This window comes from Salmo salar, unplaced genomic scaffold (genome assembly GCF_905237065.1).
Source record: "Salmo salar unplaced genomic scaffold, Ssal_v3.1, whole genome shotgun sequence".
Lineage (NCBI taxonomy): Eukaryota > Metazoa > Chordata > Actinopteri > Salmoniformes > Salmonidae > Salmo > Salmo salar.
Genome location: NW_025550696.1, coordinates 44,461 through 58,939, shown reverse-complemented (window position 1 = coordinate 58,939; position 14,479 = coordinate 44,461).

The following is a 14,479-nucleotide window of genomic DNA, read 5'->3' as shown; positions in this document are numbered from 1 at the left end:
TCGCTTTTCTACGAGAAAAATTGCGTATAAATTGATTTTAAACAGCGGTTGACATGCTTCGAAGTAAGGTAATGGAATATTTCGAATTTCTTTGTCACGAATTGCGCCATGCGCACGACCCTTCTTTACCATTTCGGATAGTGTCTGGAACGCACGAACAAAACGCCGCTATTCGGATATAACGATGGATTATTTTGGACCAAACCAACATTTGTTATTGAAGTAGCAGTCCTGGGAGTGCATTCTGACGAAGACAACAAAAGGTAATGAAACTTTTATAATAGTAAAGCTGATATTGGTGAATGCTAAACTTGCCGGGTGTCTAAATAGCTAGCCCGTGATGCCTGGGCTATGTACTTAGAATATTGCAAAATGTGCTTTCACCAAAAAGCTATTTTAAAATCGGACATATCGAGTGCATAGAGGAGGTCTGTATCTATAATTCTTAAAATAATTGTTATGCTTTTTGTGAACGTTTATCGTGAGTAATTTAGTAAAATGTTAGCGAATTCCCCGGAAGTTTGCGGGGGGTATGCTAGTTCTGAACGTCACATGCTAATGTAAAAAGCTGGTTTTTGATATAAATATGAACTTGATTGAACAAAACATGCATGTATTGTATAACATAATGTCCTAGGGTTGTCATCTGATCAAGATCATAAAAGGTTAGTGCTGCATTTAGCTGTCTTCTGGGTTTTTGTGACATTATATGCTAGCTTGAAAAATGGGTGTCTGATTATTTCTGGCTTGGTACTCTGCTGACATAATCTAATGTTTTGCTTTCGTTGTAAAGCCTTTTTGAAATCGGACAGTGTGGTTAGATAAAGGAGAGTCTTATCTTTAAAATGCTGTGAAATAGTCATATGTTTGAAAAATTGAAGTTTTTGTATTTTAGAGGAGTTTGTATTTTGCGCCACGCCCATCATTGGATATTGGAGCAGGTGTTCCGCTAGCGGAACGTCTAGATGTAAGAGGTTAATGACATCACAAAATAATAAACAACGTGGCATGATTATTCTTTAGATCCCCATTGACCATTCCAAAAAGACGGATGTTAGAAATATTGTTCCAGTGTTTACTTTTTGGACGTTATAGTCTTAGCGGCAAAGGTCTTCCGTAGACAAAGGAACATTTCTTTCCCAATACTGAAGAGCAAGCGGGAGATTTCCCTCGAATTTTTGACAGAGTTTTAAGGTGTCAAAACCGGCCCAGCCCCCCCTCTCTTCTCTTATGTGGGTGAGATGGGTCTGGTCATCGTCAGCCATTTGCCAAGCTGATATGAGGCCTTGGATCCTCAGCCAGGAGAGTCATGACACCTTAAAGCTATATACTGGATTCTGTCCAGCTTCTAAAGCCAAGTCGTTGCCGCTTTTCCATAAACTATTTACCCGTAATCAATTGTCATCCTGATTCGAACTCTATAAATATCTTTCAACGATTGTCTGTCAGCACCCCATTCATAACCAGAGACCGAGCTCATAAGATTCAGCACCTTCTTACACTTTATTTCAACATTTATGACATGATCTTTCCATTTCCATTTCAATTGGTTCAATTTCCCTATTGGATTAGGTGCTCTGGATTTCATTCAGCTGGTGTACACTGGTGTGCTGGAGGGTGGAGTTTGCACATTGATATTGTTTTTTCATCTTTATTTAACCAAGTAGGCTAGGTGAGAACAAGTTCTCATTTACAACTGCGACCTGGCAAAGATAAAACAAAGCAGTGAGACACAAACAACAGAGTTACACATGGAATAAACAAACATGCAGTCGATAATACAATAGAGAAAAAGTCTATATACAGTGAGTGCAAATGAGGTAAGATAAATGAGGTAGACAATAAATAGGCCATAGTGGCGAAATAATTACAATTTAGCAATTAAACACTGGAGTGATAGATGTGCAAAAGATGAATGTGCAAGTAGAGATAGGTACTGGGGTGCAAAGGAGCAAAAAAATGAATAATAAATTATTTTATGGGGATGAGGTAGTTGGATGGGCTATTTACAGATGGGCTATGTACAGGTGCAGTGATCTGTGAGCTGCTCTGACAGCTGGTGCTTAAAGTTATTGAGGGAGAAATGGGTCTCCAGCTTCAGTGATTTTTGCAATTCGTTCCAGTCATTGGCAGCAGAGAACTGGAAGGAAAGGCGGCCAAACGAAGAATTGGCATTGGGGGTGACCAGTGAAATATACGTGCTGGAGCGCGTGCTACGGGTGGGTGCTGCTATGGTGACCAGTGAGCTGAGATAAAGCGGGGCTTTACCTAGCAAAGACTTATAGATGACCTGGAGCCAGTGGGTTTGGCGATGAATATGTAGCGAGGGCCAGCCAACGAGAGCATACAGGTCGCAGTGGTGGGAAGTATATGGGGCTTTGGTGACAAAACTGATTGCACTGTCATAGACTGCATCCAGTTTGCTTAGTAGAGTGTTGGAGGGTATTTTGTAAATGACATCGCCGAAGTCAAGGATCGGCAGAAAAGTCAGTTTTACGAGGGTATGTTCGGCAGCATGAGTGAAGGATGCTTTGTTGCAAAATAGGAAGCCGATTCTAGATTTCATTTTGGATTGGAGATGCTTCATGTGAGTCTGGAAGGAGAGTTTACAGTCTAACCAGATGCCTAGGTATTTGTAGTTGTCGACATATTCTAAGTCGGAACCGTCCAGAGTAGTGATACTGGACGGGCGGGCAGGTGCGGGCAGCGATCGGTTGAAGAGCATGCATTTAGTTTTACTTGCATTTAAGAGCAGTTGGAGGCCACAGAAGGAGAGTTGTATGGCATTGAAGCTCGTCTGGAGGTTAGTTAACAGTGTCCAAAGAAGAGACAGAAGTATACGGAATGGTGTCGTGTGCGTAGAGGTGGATCCGAGAATCACCAGCAGCAAGAGCGACATGATTGATGTATACAGAGAAAAGAGTCGGCTGGAGAATTGAACCCTGTGGCACCCCCATAGAGACTGCCAAAGGTCCGGACAACAGGCCCTTCGATTTGACACACTGAACTCTGTCTGAGAAGTAGTTGGTGAACCAGGCAATGCAGTCATTTGAGAAACCAAGGCTATTGAGTCTGCCGACAAGAATGTGGTGATTGACAGAGTCGAAAGCCTTGGCCAGGTCGATGAATACTGCTGCCCAGTATTGTCTCTTATCGATGGTGTTTATGATATCGTTTAGGACCTTGAGCGTGGCTGAGGTGCACTCATGACCAGCTCGGAAACCAGATTGCATAGCAGAGAAGGTACGGTGGGATTCGAAATGGTCGGTGATCTGTTTGTTAACTTGGCTTTCGAAGACCTTAGAAAGGCAGGGTAGGATAGATATAGGTCTGTAGCAGTTTAGGTCTAGAGTGTCTCCCCCTGTGAACAGGGGTATGACTGCGGCAGCTTTCCAATCTTTGGGGAACTCAGACGCTACGAAAGAGAGGTTGAACAGGTCTGGAGTTAACCACGGGATATATCTGTTCCTGGTTCAACATTTTTTGAATGGGGCATGCTTATTTGAGATTGTGAGGAAAGCACTTTTAAAGAATAACCAGGCATCTTCTACTGACGGAATGAGGTCAATATCCTTCCAGGATACCCGGGCCAGGTAGATTAGAAAGGCCTGCTCGCTGAGGTGTTTTAGGGAGCGTTTGACAGTGATGAGGGGTGGTCGTTTGACCGCAGACCCATTACGGACGCAATGAATGAGGCAGTGATCGCTGAGATCCTGGTTGAAGACAGCAGAGGTGTATTTGGAGGGAAGGTTGGTTAGGATGATATCTATGAGGGTGCCTGTGTTTACGGATTTGGGGTTGTACCTGGTAGGTTCATTGATAATTTGGGTGAGATTGTGGGCATCAAGCTTAGATTGTAGGATGGCCGGGGTGTTAAGCATGTCCCAGTTTAGGTCACCTAACAGCACGAGCTCTGAAGATAGATGGGGGCAATCAATTCACATATGGTGTCCAGGGCACAGCTGGGGGCAGTAGGTGGTCTATAGCAAGCGGCAATGGTTAGAGACTTGTTTCTGGAAAGGTGGATTTTTAAAAGTAGAAACTCAAATTGTTTGGGCACAGACCTGGATAGTAAGACAGAACTATGCATCACATCATGGACCAATCCGACAGGTTTTAAAAGGGTGAACTCTACCCACCCATTCTGGATTGAGCCAATTGTTTTTCAACAAGAGTCAACCGTTGACGTATGGTGAACAACAGAGATGATTGTATGACAAAAGAAACACCAAATTCAGTTCAACATTTTACAGAAAAACAGTCCGTTTAAAATTCATCAATCCGTTACAGCTCAGACACACCGGTAGGATTGTCAAATGTTTGCCTGCCGATTAGTATTTAACACCTCCAATTATTGTCGGCAGTCAATCTCTTTTATGTTCACACAGAAAAGATTGTGAAGTCGTCAACCACTCAGCCTTGTTAAAATATTCCAAACCAGAAGCTTGCGTTTTTGGTAATGCATGTCCGTGTGTGTTGCTTTATGTTCTAGTCAATGTTAGCCAGCTGTGCTGGTGTTGTAGAAAGACCTTGTTGATACTAGTCAGATGCCCACAGCTAGATAACTAGCTAGCTATATGACAAAGAAACAATTTTATCCACTCTCCATAATTGCATACAGCCAAAATATACATTTTTTTAGCTACCTGGCTAAAGTTAGCTAAATGGTTACCATGATTCGCTAGCTAGCTAGCTGTTGTGCTAGCATTATGCTGCACTCACCACACCATTCGTTTCATATGAAGTGTGTGTGACTGCCTTGCTCAGTAGCTAACTAATAATCTAGTGTACATTATCAAACCTAACAAAAAATCCTTCTTCAAACACAAAACTCTTAGCTAGACATAAAATATATAAAGACTTGATATAGAAAAAAAAGTTGTATTATGCAGCATTATTGTTTTAGGTACAACAATTCTGATGAAAATTGCATTCTTTTTTTCCTTTTTCTTGTCGCTTCCCCATATGGAGGTTCCTGCTCTCTGATTGGCTCAAAGTCAAGTTGTCAGCCAAAGTCAGGTTCATCCACACACAGCAAGTATGTCTTCTGTTCTAGCATGATAAGGAACGGCCTCCTACCGTGATAAGTACCAATCCGCACTCTGTCGACAGTCAGACAATGAATGCTAGACATTAAAAGAAAGTTGATTTGAACAACTAGAGAGCACATATGAGTTTATAAAATATTTCCCTCAACATTTCTATGGTAGTATTTTGGCTTGGCTACCTTGAAGCAAGGTAAGACATGCCTCATAATATGAAGAACAAAGGTCCAGGTTTCAAACAATTAAGGAACGAATAAAATATAGAGATGGTAATGATAGACCTAACTGTCTTCTGGTAGATGGAAAGGCTTTCCCTAAAACCTTCTCTATTAAATGTTGACCAGCTACAAAGCTACAAAGTAGCCTATACCTACCTGTCAGAATGATATCATGTCTACTTGCATCAATCCAGTGGCCTTTTGTTCGGCAAATTCCATCTCATGTCTTCTACAGAAACACAGCTAACCCAACAACAGTGCTAGGTGCCTGTACTATAGAAACACTGCTAACCCAACAACAGTGCTAGGTGCCTGTACTACAGAAACACTGCTAACCCAACAACAGTGCTAGCTGCCTGTACTACAGAAACACAACTAACCCAACAACAGTGCTAGGTGCCTGTTCTTCAGAAACACAGCTAACCCAACAACAGTGCTCGGTGCCTGTACTAAAGAAACACAGCTAACCCAACAACAGTGCTCGGTACCTGTACTAAAGAAACACAGCTAACCCAACAACAGTGCTAGGTGCCTGTACTAAAGAAACACAGCTAACCCAACAACAGTGCTAGCTGCCTGTACTACAGAAACACAGCTAACCCAACAACAGTACTCTGTGCCTGCTCACTTGAATTAATGGATAACTACACAAAAGAACAAATCTAAATTTCATAGGATTTTCCCAGACCTTAAAGGTGGTCTCCTGATTTTCTTTTTACTTTTTTGTGTACATCCAATGTTATTGTTTTTATATTAACAAAGGTTGATTTTGAAAGCAAAAACACGAAAATAAAAAAAATGTCAATAGTAGGCCTACCAACAGCCTACTTGCACAGTATAGAATGCTCACCCACTCTACCCATTGTGAGTGAAAATGCGCTTTGGTGATACAATTTTACTTTTAAATACATTTTTACCAAGACAGATATGAGTCTTCATGTTCTAAATCGTTCAGTGGGGTGTTTCTTTAGCATATCATTATACACAAATAGTCGGATTTCATCACCTTCTGTTGACAGAGCCACGCAGCTTTCTCTAATCATTTTTGTTTTGTTTTACACGTTGTGGTGATTGTCTTCAAAGTTGCTTCCGTGGGTCTCAAAAAGCAAAATGAACATGACAAGACCTGAATTAAATGTAAAAGGCCTTGAAAATAAAAAGCTTGTGGTACGCTCAGTGCTCCATTGACATTTCACAGAGATACGCTTGTTTTTGTGACAAATATTTTTAAAAGAACAGTAATTTTGCATTAATATGAAAAGCATATATTAAAATATTTACATGTCGTTAAATCGATATCCATCTTGCCTCTATACTGTTTTATGTCCTCTGGATTCTAGAAGAAAGATGACGAGTTCAACAGTAGCCTTAATTCTGACACGGCATCCAGTTTAGCTGACACGATGACATAGACAAGAGTTTCAGTAGTAGCGGTAATATTTAATTTGTGGATATAAACATAGTTGTAATACATTTAATTGCTATTAATGATTAAGACACATGCGTCCTCCGAAACACGACCCCGCCAAGCCGCGCTACTTTCTTGACACCTGCCCTCTTAACCCGGAAGCCAGCTGCACCAATGTGTTGGATGAAACACAGTTCAACTGACGACTGAAGTCAGCCTGCAGGTGCCCGGCCAACCACAAGGAGTCGCTAGAGCGCAATGAGCCAAGTAAAGACATAGATCAATGTAATTGTCAACCAGTTTCACTGACTTCTGAACCAATATTTCCTTTTCTCTACCAAAGTTAGATCAACAACAGGATCTGGGAGTAACCATGGAGGAACATCCCCTATGACCACAGACGGGTCAACCTCCGACGTCCCTCAAACCACTCACATCAGCAAGCTTTCCAACAGTCCAACCAAAACCACTACCTTGTCTACTAGTATATTCCCAACATTCATCTAGAACAGTAGCAGTGGTATGCTAAACCTCACAGCCTTTCAACCCAATAAGCTACTGACAATTTTTTGTATATCCAAAGGCATCTCACCTGCCTCCACTAGTAGACACATACAGATGTTGATTTAAATGCACCAATACATATCCTTTGTCGTGACGTGACTTTCATTAATGTGATGACTGTTATTTATTTAATCCACTAACTATGTTTAATTGTTAACCCGTTTAAATGAACTAATTAGGAATTTGGGGTAAAACGGAAGAAGTTGTTTAACAAGTTACCATCTCCCAAATTAAATTCTTGAAGAAATTATTTTTCGACAACAATCGCTTATTAATCATTGCCTCAAATCAGTCTCATTCTGAGCAGTCGTAACCTTCTTGGATCTGCAAGAACCCCAGCTTTACTGATTATTCAGTACTACACATTGATTTAATTATTTATTTTCTAACTAACTAAATAATGACACAGACTACACATACACACTTACTTGAGACAAAAGTCCCTAGTGGACTGACAAGATATGACGTCTTATTACACAGAGATAGAGAAGGGGGTTGAGAAAACACAGAGAGAAAAAGGGAATTAATCGTGGATACATTCTATAACTATTCCCACAATAATCATATACCTTGCACATGAACCACCGCCCGTTTGGGGTAAGAAAATAACGAATGTATTTACGTGTTGAATGCTTTCGTTAGTCGTCTATCTCGGTCAGAACCAAGCCCTCTCGGAAGGTTGTTTCGGTGGGCTCTCACGTGGTTGAAAGGCTCTGATTGTCCACCAGAGGTCACAACGTCCTTCTTCTTAGTTGTCTGTGCTTGTAGTGGAGTGTTTTCAAAGCAGATATTCAGACACACCAATGATTATCTGAGATGGGATTTTATCCTTCCCACCTTGTCTTTAGTCTGAGTTTGAAGCACTTTACACACACAGCTGCAGGCTGGCAATGTTCAGGTCTAGTCTGGGCGTTATCTTCTTCACCTCGGGTTGAGGTTAAGTTGTAACCATTTTCAACATGTAGCTAACGCTCCACGCTTTTCTGGTCTGGTATGTTAATTCTTAGCGTGTCCTTTTAGGCACTCTGGCCAAAGTGGGTGTTCCGGCATGCTGACACGTACTCTGAATTCACTTGGTGCGTGGCTAGTCACTGTGCATAGTTTATATGAAGAACAATTATCTCATTAGGAACTACAATCTCATTCCTATTCTTAACAAAGAAAGAAATATATATATATTGTTCCAGTGTTTACTTTTTGGACGTTATATACTGCTCAAAAAATAAAGGGAACACTTAAACAACACATCCTAGATCTGAATGAAAGAAATAATCTTAATAAATACTTTTTTCTTTACATAGTTGAATGTGCTGACAACAAAATCACACAAAAATAATCAATGGAAATCCAATTTATCAACCCATGGAGGTCTGGATTTGGAGTCACACTCAAAATTAAAGTGGAAAACCACACTACAGGCTGATCCAACTTTGATGTAATGTCCTTAAAACAAGTCAAAATGAGGCTCAGTAGTGTGTGTGGCCTCCACGTGCCTGTATGACCTCCCCTACAACGCCTGGGCATGCTCCTGATGAGGTGGCGGATGGTCTCCTGAGGGATCTCCTCCCAGACCTGGACTAAAGCATCCACCAACTCCTGGACAGTCTGTGGTGCAACGTGGCGTTGGTGGATGGAGCGAGACATGATGTCCCAGATGTGCTCAATTGGATTCAGGTCTGGGGAACGGGCGGCCAGTCCATAGCATCAATGCCTTCCTCTTGCAGGAACTGCTGACACACTCCAGCCACATGAGGTCTAGCATTGTCTTGCATTAGGAGGAACCCAGGGCCAACCGCACCAGCATATGGTCTCACAAGGGGTCTGAGGATCTCATCTCGGTACCTAATGGCAGTCAGGCTACCTCTGGCGAGCACATGGAGGGCTGTGCGGCCCACCAAAGAAATGCCACCCCACACCATGACTGACCCACTGCCAAACCGGTCATGCTGGAGGATGTTGCAGGCAGCAGAACGTTCTCCACGGCGTCTCCAGACTCTGTCACGTCTGTCACATGCTCAGTGTGAACCTGCTTTCATCTGTGAAGAGCACAGGGCGCCAGTGGCGAATTTGCCAATCTTGGTGTTCTCTGGCAAATGCCAAACGTCCTGCACGGTGTTGGGCTGTAAGCACAACCCCCACATGTGGACATCGGGCCCTCATAACACCCTCATGGAGTCTTTTTCTGACCGTTTGAGCAGACACATGCACATTTGTGGGCTGCTGGAGGTCATTTTGCAGGGCTCTGGCAGTGCTTCTCCTGCTCCTCCTTGCACAAAGGCGGAGGTAGCGGTCCTGCTGCTGGGTTGTTGCCCTCCTACGGCCTCCTCCACGTCTCCTGATGTACTGGCCTGTCTCCTGGTAGCGCCTCCATGCTCTGGACACTACGCTGACAGACACAGCAAACCTTCTTGCCACAGCTCGCATTGATGTGCCATCCTGGATGAGCTGCACTACCTGAGCCACTTGTGTGGGTTGTAGACTCCGTCTCATGCTACCACTAGAGTGAAAGCACCGCCAGCACTCTATAGTGATCAAAACATCAGCCAGGAAGCATAGGAACTGAGAAGTGGTCTGTGGTTACCACCTGCAGAACCACTCCTTTATTGGGGGTGTCTTGCTAATTGCCTATAATTTCCACCTGTTGTCTATTCCATTTGCACAACAGCATGTGAAATTTATTGTCAATCAGTGTTGCTTCCTAAGTGAACAGTTTGATTTCACAGAAGTGTGATTGACTTGGAGTTACATTGTGTTGTTTAAGTGTTCCCTTTATTTTTTTGAGCAGTGTAGTTTTAGCGGCAAATGTCTTCTGTAGACAAAGGAACATTCCTTTCCCAATACTGAAGAATTTTTTTATGTGGGTGAGATGGGTCTGGTCATCGTCAGCCATTTGCCAAGCTGATATGAGGCCTTGGATCCTCAGCCTGGAGAGGCATGACACCTTTAAGCTATTTACTGGATTCAGCTTCTGAAGCCAAGTCTTTGCCGCTTTTCCATAAACTATTTACCCGTAATCAATTGTCGTCCTGATTCGAACTCTATAAATATCTTTCAACGATTGTCTGTCAGCACCCCATTCATAACCAGAGACCGAGCTCATAAGATTCAGCACCTTCTTACACTTTATTTCAACATTTATGACATGATCTTTCCATTTACAGTACCAGTCAAAAGTTTAGACGCACCGACTCATTCCAAGGTTTTTCTTTATTTATACAACGTTCTACCTTGTAGAATAATATTGAAGTCATCAAAATTATTAAATAACACATACGGAATAATTTAGTAACCAAAAAGGTTTCAAACAAATCAAAATATATTTGAGATTGTTCTAAGTAGCCACCCTTTGCCTTGGTTGGCATTCTCTCAACCAGCTTCATGAGGTAGTCACCTGGAATGCATTTCAATTAACAGGTGTGCCTTGTTAAAAGTCCATTTGTGGAATTTCTTTCCTTCTTATTACTGAGTTTGAGTCAATCATTTGTATTGTGACAAGGTAGGGGTGGCATACAGAAGATAGCCTCATTTGGTAAAAGACCAAGTCCATATTATGGCAAGAACAGCTCAAATAAGAACATGAAGGTCAGTCAATCCAGAAAATGTCAAGAACTTTCAAAGTTTCTTCAATTGCAGTCGCAAAACCATCTAGCGCTATGATGAAACTAGCGCTATGATGAAACTAGGTCTCATGAAGACGGCCACAGGAAAGGAAAACCCCAAAATACCTCTGCTGCAGAGGATAAGTTCATTAGAGATACCAGCCTCAGAAATTGCTTCCTGATTAAATGCTTCACAAAGTTCAAGTAACAGACACATCTCAGACTGCGTGAATCAGGCCTTCATAGTTGAATTTCTTTAAAAAAAACTACTAAGGACACCAATAATAAGAAGAGACTTGCTTGGGCCAAGAAACACGAGCAATGGACATTAGACCGGTGGAAATCTGTCCTTTGGTTTGATGAGTCCACAGCATTCTGCAGCGATACGCCATCCCATCTGGTTTGCGCTTAGTGGGACTATCATTTGTTTTTCAACAGGACAATGACCCAAAATACACCTCCAGGCTGTGAAAGGGCTATTTGACCAAGGAGAATGATGGAGTGCTGCACTACCCGACCTCTACCCAATTGAGATGGTTTGGGATGAGTTGGACCGCAGAGTGAAGGAATAGCAGCCAACAAGTGCTCAGCATATGAGGGAACTCCTTCAAAACTGTTGGAAAAGCATTCCAGGTGAAGCTGGTTGAGAGAATGCCAAGAGTGTGCAAAGCTGTCATCAAGGCAAAGGGTGGCAACTTTCAAGAATCTCATATAAAATATATTTTGATTTGATTAACACTGTTTTGGTTACTACATGATTCCATATGTGTTATTTCATAGTGTTGATGTCTTCTATTATTCTACAATGTAGAAAACAGTAAAAATAAAGAAAAACGCTTCAATGAGTAGGTTTGACCAAACTTTTGACTGGTACTGTACACTGAAAAAATATAAACACATATAAACACATTTAGAAGGTTGTAATCTATGGATTTCATAGGACTGGGCAGGGGCACAGCCGTGGGTGGGCCTGGCCCACTTGAGAGCCAAGCCCAGCCAATCAGTGACTTTTCAATGAGTTTTCCCCACAAAAGGGCTTTATTACAGACAGAAATACCCCTTCGTTTCATCAGCTGTCCGGATGGCTGGTCTCAGACGATCCCACAGGTAAAGAAGCCGGTTGTGGATGTCCTTGGTTGGCGTGGTTACACGTGGTCTATGATTGTGAGGCCGGTTGGACGTGCTGTTCTCTAAATCGAAGTTGGAGGCGGCTTATGGTAAAAAACTGAACATTAAATCCTCTGGCAACAGATCTTTTATTTTAGCTCATGAAACATGGGACCAACACTTTACAAGTTGCGTTTATTTTTGTTCACTACAGTTTACTCATGTCTCCCTATGAAAGTGTAGAAGTAGTACTGCAACCTGTCCAGTAGATGGCAAGGTGTAGGCCTGTTCATAGCACTCAAACTGGATTCTGTGACATGTGGATCAGATTGATGCCATCAGATTATTTTCTGAAAAAAATGTTTATAAACTCAGATCGATCTGATCATGGATAAATGATCACAGAATCCAAATCATTCAGACCCCCCCACCACCAAAAAAAGTTTCAAAGCAGCGCCAGAGGACATGTACCTCTACCACAAATGTGGTGCTTTAATCAAACATTTTATTAGAGTCCACACTTGCAGCTTTAGATTTAATTCCTCTATGAACAAATTGTCAGTAACTAAACGTCCCTTTTTCAGGATCCTGTCTTTCAAAGATGAATTGTAAAAATCCAAATAACTTCACAGATCTTCATTGTAAAGGGTTTAAACATTGTTTCCCATGCTTGTTCAATGAACCATAAACAATTAATGAACATGCACCTGTCGAACGGTCGTTAAGACACTAACAGCTTACTGACGGTAGGCAATTAAGGTCACAGTTATGAAAACTTAAAACACAAAAGAGGCCTTTCTACTGACTCTGAAAAACACAAAAAGAAAGATGCCCAGGGTCCCAGCTCATCTGCATGAACGTGCCTTAGGTATGCTGCAAGGAGGCATGAGGACTGCAGATGTGGCCAGGGCAATAAATTGCAATGTTCGTACTGTGAGACGCCTAAGACAGCGCTACGGGGAGACAGGATGGACAGCTGATCGTCCTCGCAGTGGCAGACCACGTGTGACAACACCTGCACAGGATCGGGACATGGGAACATCACACCTGCGGGACAGGTACAGGAAGGCAACAACTGCTCGAGTTGCACCAGGTACGCACAATTTCTCCATCAGTGCTCAGCCTGTCCACAATAGGCTGAGAGAGGCTGGACTGAAGGCAGGTCCTCACCGATGTCGCCTATGGGCACAAACTCACCGTCGCTGGACAAGACAGGACTGGCAAAAAGTGCTCTTCACTGACGAGTCGCGGTTTTGTCTCACCAGGGGTGATGGTCGGATTCGCGTTTGAGCGTTACACCGAGGCCTGTACTCTGGAGCGGGATCGATTTGGAGGTGGAGGGTCCGTCGTGGTCTGGGGCGGTGTGTCACAGCATCATCGGACGGAGCTTATTGTCATTGCAGGCAATCTCAACGCTGCGTTACAGGGAGGACATCCTCCTCCCTCATGTGGTACCCTTCCTGCAGACTCATCCTGACATGACCCTCCAGCATGACAATGCCACCAGCCATACTGCTCGTTCTGTGCGTGATTTCCTGCAAGACAGGAATGTCAGTGTTCTGCCATTGCCAGCGAAGAGCCCGGACCTCAATCCCATTGAGCACGTCTAGGACCTGTTGGATCGGAGGGTGAGGGCTAGGGCCATTCCCCCAGAAATGTCCGGGAACTTGCAGGTGCCTTGGTGGAAGAGTGGGGTAACATCTCACAAGAAAGAACTGGCAAATCTGGTGCAGTTCTTAATGCATCTGGTGTCCACAACACATTATTCCATTTGTTAGTCACATCTGTGGAACTTGTTCAGTTTGTCTCAGTTGTTGAATCTTATGTTCATACAAATCTTTGTATGTTAAGTTTGATGAAAATTAACACCTGACAGTGAGAATTCCCCCCCAGTATAGTTGCTTGAAAATCCTAAAATATAAGAACGCTAAGTGTTTTTTGAAATTGTTTGAAGCCTTGATAACAAAAAAGCTAAAGTAGTTAGTCACCAGCCAGGCTTAAAGCTATATACTGGATTCTGTCCAGCTTCTGAAGCCAAGTCGTTGCCGCTTTTCCATAAACTATTTACCCGTAATCAATTGTCATCCTGATTCGAACTCTATAAATATCTTTCAACGATTGTCTGTCAGCACCCCATTCATAACCAGAGACCGAGCTCATAAGATTCAGCACCTTCTTACACTTTATTTCAACATTTATGACATGATCTTTCCATTTACAGTACCAGTCAAAAGTTTAGACGCACCGATTCATTCCAATGTTTTTCTTTATTTATACAACTTTCTACCTTGTAGAATAATATTGAAGACATCAAAATTATTAAATAACACATATGGAATAATTTAGTAACCAAAAAGTTTCAAACAAATCAAAATATATTTGAGATTGTTCTAAGTAGCCACCCTTTGCCTTGGTTGGCATTATCTCAACCAGCTTCATGAGGTAGTCACCTGGAATGCATTTCAACCTGTTGGGGCTTCTGGTTAGCAATGAACCCCGAGCCGGGATTGCTAACAAGGCTGGAAATTCAAAACATCA